General features: G+C 53.0%; 1 non-coding gene across 1 annotated transcript; it reads right to left on the bottom strand.

The window, feature by feature from the left end:
* Positions 1–2,504: 2,504 nt before the first annotated feature.
* On the bottom strand, positions 2,505–2,576 carry TRNAC-GCA (transfer RNA cysteine (anticodon GCA)). Its single transcript has one exon. It is a non-coding gene; the product is annotated as a tRNA-Cys (tRNA).
* Between the last annotated feature and the right edge of the window lie 3,940 nt (positions 2,577–6,516).

Raw genomic sequence — 6,516 nt, 5'->3', positions numbered from 1 at the left:
CAGCCATTCCCTTTCCCTCCCTGGCAGAGGGGAGTTGTTCATGGTGCTCTCTTGTGCCATTGCAAACGGCTACGCAGAGAGAGCCCCAATTCCCCCCCGTGTGCTGGAAGCCAGGTTGCTGTTTGAATTCTGCAACCCGTCATTGTACCTGAATGCATTTTCCCTTCCACCAGCACAGCCATCCCTGGTGCTTCTGTGCTTCTCGCTGCTGACTCCAACTGGCTGCAGGGCCACATTTCTCTGAAGCCCCAGAGTGACGAGATAGGGCCATTCTCCTTTTACAATAACCAGCTTGAGACAAATAACGGAGATGCAGAGATTGAAAAAGTCTGGGGTGATAGTAGAGGAATATCCGGCCGAAGGAAGACATAATCGCCCTGGCTGTGAATTCACAGAGTAACTGACATCCTCTCTGCACACACACTTCCAAAGTGTGCAGACACCATTTGGCTGAATGTGACACATTTGATAGACTCTGAATGATCATCCACCAAAAAACGAGCAAGCTGCAGACTTTTGCAGTTCACAAAACCGTCCCTGTTGCATGTACAGCACCTGCCCATGTAGCTCAGCAAATCTGTGAGAGCAGGTAGGTGACAGGCCCAGCAGCACAGAGGACACCAAGAACCCACACCTGATTCCCTGCCAGCCCCAACACCTGCCCAGCTTTGCTGGTGTTTGCATCCTGTAAGGCAGCAGGGCAATCTTGGCTTGTGCTGGGTAGAGTCATACAGAACAGGCAGGTAAAAAGGCTGTGAAGGACTAAGCCCAGCACCACCAGTCCACCCAGTTCAGTGTGTGTGAATCTCACTCTAGGCAGGAGGGAGTGTGGGGAAGGGTTTGGCAAGGTGAAATCAGGTGGAGTTGGTGTGAGAAATGATGTTTGTTTTTCCTCCACAGCCTGGGTGTTTTGCAAGGCCGAGTGTTACTCAGAGCGCAAGAAGTCTTGAGTTGAACTCCCTGATGGTCCCCCCAGACAGTGTGTTTGTTGCTCTCCTTGACTGCGTGTTTCCTGACGTTTTTCTCCCTCACAGTGTGGTTTGTGATTTGTTCAGAGTGTGAAGTTGGTTTCTTGCTTCAGCGCTGTGAAGAGACCTTGGAAATGACCTTGGAAAGGTGAAGTTAGGTGTGGTACTTATCAGAGCACTGGCTGTTTGTTCAAACCTGGTCCTGGAGCACCTTCAGTACACACCTTCTGAAAAGGTGTTTTTGGTCTGAGGGTAAAACACTCCCTTATGGTGCCAGAAGTCCTGTGTTCAAATCCCAGATAAGCCCTTCATCTGCTTCTTCCAGATTGTCTTTGAGGGTTTTTTCTTCTTATTTATTTATTATTATTATTATTTATTTATCTGTTCTTATTCTTCTGATTCTCATTCTTATTTTTCGTCTGTTCATTTTTTCAGTGTAATGGAGCAGTTGCTTCCCACTGCATGGCTCAGCCAAGGCATTAGCTCTGCCAGGATGCGGCTCCTGCCAGTGACTCAGCTACAGACAGAAACATGGCCAGTTGCTTGTAAGGGAAGGGTCTGTCCCCACAGCTGACTCAGGGGCTGTGGTCTCTCCCAGATGCTGGGCTGGGCTGTGCAGAGCTGGGGAAGGGGCAGATAAGTGCCCTGAGGGAGTGAATGTCACACTCCCTACTCTGCCTCTGACAGCAACAGGTCAGTCTGCAGCACCAGCCACAGGTCCTCCTGTATCTCCAACCAGACAGGAAATTTCTGGGGCCCCAATGTATTAAAGAAAAGTTGGTGAACCAGCCCAAGCAGAGACCTAGCTGCAGGGGAACCAATTCAGCAGGGAGGAGGGAGAAGCCCTCACTCAGGGGCAGCTGTGGAGAAAGAAGCCCAGCCCTGACAAAGATATATCATAAACCACACAAAGGTCCCACGGAGAGCTGGGCTCAGAGTCCTGAGTGCTGATCATTACACCATGGAACCTGCAGTTTAAGCCCTTTCTGAGCACCTCTGACTCTTGGCAGGCTGCTCCCCTGCACTCCTTGCCCCCCTCCAGCTCTTTCACCTCTCAGGACACTGCTTCCTGCCCACCTCACCAGACGTCCATCTCCGCCCATCTTGCTGCAACTCCAGAGTGAGGAGGCAGGTTCATTTTTCTTTGAAAGTGACCAGCCTGGAGAGACCTGGTGGAGAAGGAGAGACTGGAAAGGCTGGTGGCGATTGTAGAGGAGTATGTGGGTGAGGGAGGATTCAATAGCCCTGGCTGTGAATTCACAGAGTAATCAACATCCTCTCTATATGCACTTAAAACTTCACAGATACGCAGGCCTGAATGTGATACATTTCATTGACTAGGGACAAGCACCTCTTTATAGGTATGAGGCCCAGCATTGCTCATGTCATTATCTACTGCTAGCTAAAGGACAGGTTTGCTAGGTTTATGTGTGTTAGCAGTAGGAATTGTTGAGGGCTCAGCTCTGTTTAAAGAGCTCCCATAGAAGAGAAATCCAGAGTGTGTTAGAAACAGGGAAGTCAGTAACTGTCCTTTAAAGGGAGTGCTTGGATTTGAACCACAGGCCTCTTGATCTGCAGTCAAAAGCTCTACTACTGAGCTACACTCCCTTACCCAAGGCCCCTTTTGAGTCATTGATCTTGAGTGTCCTGCAGAACAAACACTGTTTTCCCAGCTCCTTTCCTGCCCTGAACCCAGAGTGGTTTCACAAACGCACAGACGGGGTTTGATGAAACTTTATTTCTCCCTGTGCATGTTACAGCTTGTCCCCCGCTGACCTGGCTTCTCCCACTCAGACTTACAGCCCCTCAGGGAGGCAGATTGCCGCCATACGTGGGACAGTTCTCTCCCAGCAGCTTGGAGCAAAATCAGTGGTTACAAAGGATGAGGAAACAACCGACTGCAGGACACCCACCAATCACTCAGATAGAGTTGGGTTTGCAGTCAGTGTCAGTAACTTCTCCACCTGGAACATGTGGTGACCCCGCAGCCTGGTTCCCTTAGGTGCTGCACAACAGAGCTTTTACAGTGCTAACATGTCAGCCCTCGTGACAATATGAGCGCACTGTTTTCAGGAAGAAGGTGCTGGGATGCATTGAACATGCCCGTACCAGTGACATTTAATCCACTTAGAGTTTGGGGTTCAATACTTTCACAATGTCACACACCTTTTAAACTGGTCTGGCAGCACAATTCCCAACAATCCCTTTCCCAGTCATATAGTCAGAGGCATGTCGCTGTGAGGAAAGGTGGAGCGGCCTCTACATAGTAACAAACCTCTCACTGTTTTCCACTAATAAAAGCCTGGCTCAGTGGTTGAACACTTGACTGCAGATGAAGCTAACCCAGGTGCTCCTGTTTGGATGGTTTTCAACCCATCTGGCTCCAGTATGTTGGGGGGTTGCACTGGATGCTTGAAATGGATTTAAACACTTCACACTTTCCTCTGCAAATATACGAAAACCGAGTAAACCCGTCCCTCAGCTGCCTCAGTTCCCAGCCTCTGAGGCTCAAGTTTCTATTCCCATCTATCACACAAAGGTGCAGTTTGATGCACATGTGCAGGGCTCTGCTTGCTATGGGCTGCACTGGGCAGGAGAACCAGACCCACAGCCTGGGGGCTCAGGAGTCTGACACAGAAATGCTCTTGGTGCAGGCTGACACACCTAGGCCGTTTCACACTCAGCCAGCATCAACAGGGACTGACCCAGGCCCAGGAACAAGCCTGTGTCTCTGAGCAGTAAATAGTCACCAGACAGGGGGCAGAGCTGGGCAGAGGGCCAGGCAGAGCCCTACCACAGAGGGAGCTGCAGGAGGGACCAATGCAGCAGAGAAAAGCATACAAAGATACATAACTGTTGAGTCTCACACATTGGCTCAGAGCTACCGAAGCAAGAGGCGTGTGAGCCAGGCTGATGCCAGCCCCACAGCCCTGGGTCAGTAATTCACCCTGAGAATGAAGGGGCGAGAGGTCCTGTGAGTGACTCCTTCCCCCAAAGGCTCACTTATGTGGCAACCTCTGGGCACCCAGAAGGAACACACCCCTTGGGGCACAGCCCATGCACAGCACAGTTTAGTAAGCATGAAAGTGTGCACAAAAATCTGCCCCATGAGCCCCAGTTTAAACTCTTATTGCCACAGACAACGACATCTCCATTGCGGCTGCTCTCAGAAAATGGAGCATCCACCAAAATGCTCGCAAGTGGCAGACTTGTGCAGTTGGCACAACCAGTCCTGTTGCATGTATCTCACCTGCCCAAGTAGCTCAGCAAATCTGTGTGACCAGGCAGGTGACAGGCACAGAAACACAGAGGATGCCAAGAACAGTAACAGCAGGTTACTGCCAGTCACCAGCACCCTGGACAGAGGCATTTGGAAGTCTTATGGTGATGCCAACAGAGACACCCAGAAACCCCACCCTCCAGGCTGACCCCTGCACAGCCCCCTGGGCATCGTAGAGCCTATTTGTCTGTTGCAGCCAGGACAAAAAGAAAGGTGAGCTAAAAGGTAGCGCAGGACTTGAACCCATCATCGGAGCATTAGGAGGCTCACAATAACCAGTTCACCTCGCCAGCATCAGTGGAAAGGAGCCATGGGCGGTTGCAGAGAGTTTGTGGTCTCTGGAATGAGCTGCGAGGGTCAGGACCTTTGCTTATTCCGAGGGTCATGAGCTCCAGGGGTAGAACATTTACTAGTGCTAGTGGCTGAGTGCCCCGGGCTGGGGCTGGGAAGTGGCCATGTCAGTGTGTCACTCAGGTCAACGCTGGAAGGGAGTTTAGCCCATGAAAACAGCCCAGGGGCAGGGAAGTGTTTCCCTGGATTCTCCGGCATTTCAGTGGGTCTGGCTGCTTTGGGGCCGGGACACTGACCTGTCCTGCTGCAGTTGTTACCCCAAAGGGGCTTGGGGGTTCCAGTCTCAGACACAGCACACAAAGACGCCGTCAGCAGCACTGCAAGAGCCACCCCACAGTGTGGCAGCCGCCATGTGCGGTTTAACCTGAAAGCCCAGAGCTGCCCCTTTCCCACAAGGCGAGGAGTGTCCTGGGGGGGTCTGGAGCACTGGCCTGTCACCAGCATGTGAACCTTCAGAACATCCATTGTGGGTCAGAACAAAGGTCCCTCCAGCCCCATGTCCTGTCAGGGCCAACACCAGGTGCTGCAGAAGGTAGCAGCCCGGCATCTCTGGGAGCTGAACCCAGCAGCTCCTGTGTACGTCTTTCAGCTGTGGGGCAGGAGATGTGTCCCAAAGAGGCTTTTCCCCAGCTGCTGAGAAGCACGGAAGAACTCAGGACTTGCCCAGGGTGGCACAGTTGAATGGAGACCTGCCCCAGGCCCTGTGGCTGGATCTATTGCTGTCAGGGGCAGAGAAACATTCCTTACCCCTTGGCACGTATCTGCACTTCTCCCAGATGTGCACTGCCCAGCCAAGGAGCTGGGAGAGACCAGAGCTCTGCATCAAGCCTTGGGGAACCAGCTCTTCACTCAGAGGCAGCTGCACCTGTGCCTGACCTCAGCTGAGTCAGGGCTGCCCCTTCCTTGCCAGGGAACTACAGCCCCGGCTGTGTTTGGGGCCCTGCTTAGACCCATACAGCAGCACTGCAGCGGGCAGAGGAGCTGACACTGGAGTCAGGCTTGGCACTTTCAGGGCAAATGAAATCATCCCACCCCCACCTCTGGCAGCCAGAGCTCAGCTGAGCCTCCCAGAGGTGTCCTATGCTTGGAGTCTGCCCAACACAGGAGCTGGGAGGCAGCAGGCTCAGCTGTGGTGGAAGTTGCAACCCACAATAGGGCTGGAAATTGACAAAGAAAGACACATTGAGGATGGGATTCAAACCCATGTAGGCAGAGCACAATGGAATAGCAGTCCATCGCCTTCACCACTTGGCCACTTCACCACCACCTCATCTCTTTTGGCTGTCAGTTTTTCATACTTCCCAAAGTCAACCCTGCCAGGAACTTTTCTGCACCTTGCTGGTTGGCCAGGGACACAGGATGGGCAGATTTGGTCCAGCGGTGCTCTTCTCACTCCTGTCCCCAGCAGTGCGGCTTCCTCGGGTGGGCAGGGCCCCAAACACTGCTGGGGTGCAGTGCCCCAGCCACACATGGGGACAGGGTTGGGGGCAGCCCTGGCTCAGCTGCAGACACTCACATGGGCAGCTGCCTGTGAGGGAAGGGCCTGTCCCCAAGGCTGGCTCAGGGGCTCTGGTCTCTCCCAGCTGCTGGCCTGGGCTGGGCTGTGCACAGCTGGGAAAGGGGCAGACACTTGCCTGTGGGGTTGAATGTCACACTCCCCTCTCTCTCACACTGAGAGCTATAGATCAGTCTGCAGCACCAGCCACAAGGCCTGAGGCAGGTGTCCATGTGGCTGTCCCACCCCGGAGCCCCTGGGGTCCTGTAACCAGACAGTATCCCCCTGCTGTACTCCATCTTGCCCCTTTTATGTGCCTCTGAGCACAAAGCACAAAGAAACAGCAGTCTTAGAACGTTTGAAAACAGAGATGCACTTATCTCAAGCCCAGCCTTTTGCTGCTTCAAAACACAGATGTGCAG

This window comes from Carettochelys insculpta, chromosome 1 (assembly GCF_033958435.1).
Source record: "Carettochelys insculpta isolate YL-2023 chromosome 1, ASM3395843v1, whole genome shotgun sequence".
In the NCBI taxonomy this organism is placed as follows: Eukaryota; Metazoa; Chordata; order Testudines; family Carettochelyidae; genus Carettochelys; species Carettochelys insculpta.
The sequence above is the reverse complement of the archived record's forward strand: the minus strand, read 5'-3'. Positions and strand labels throughout refer to the sequence as shown.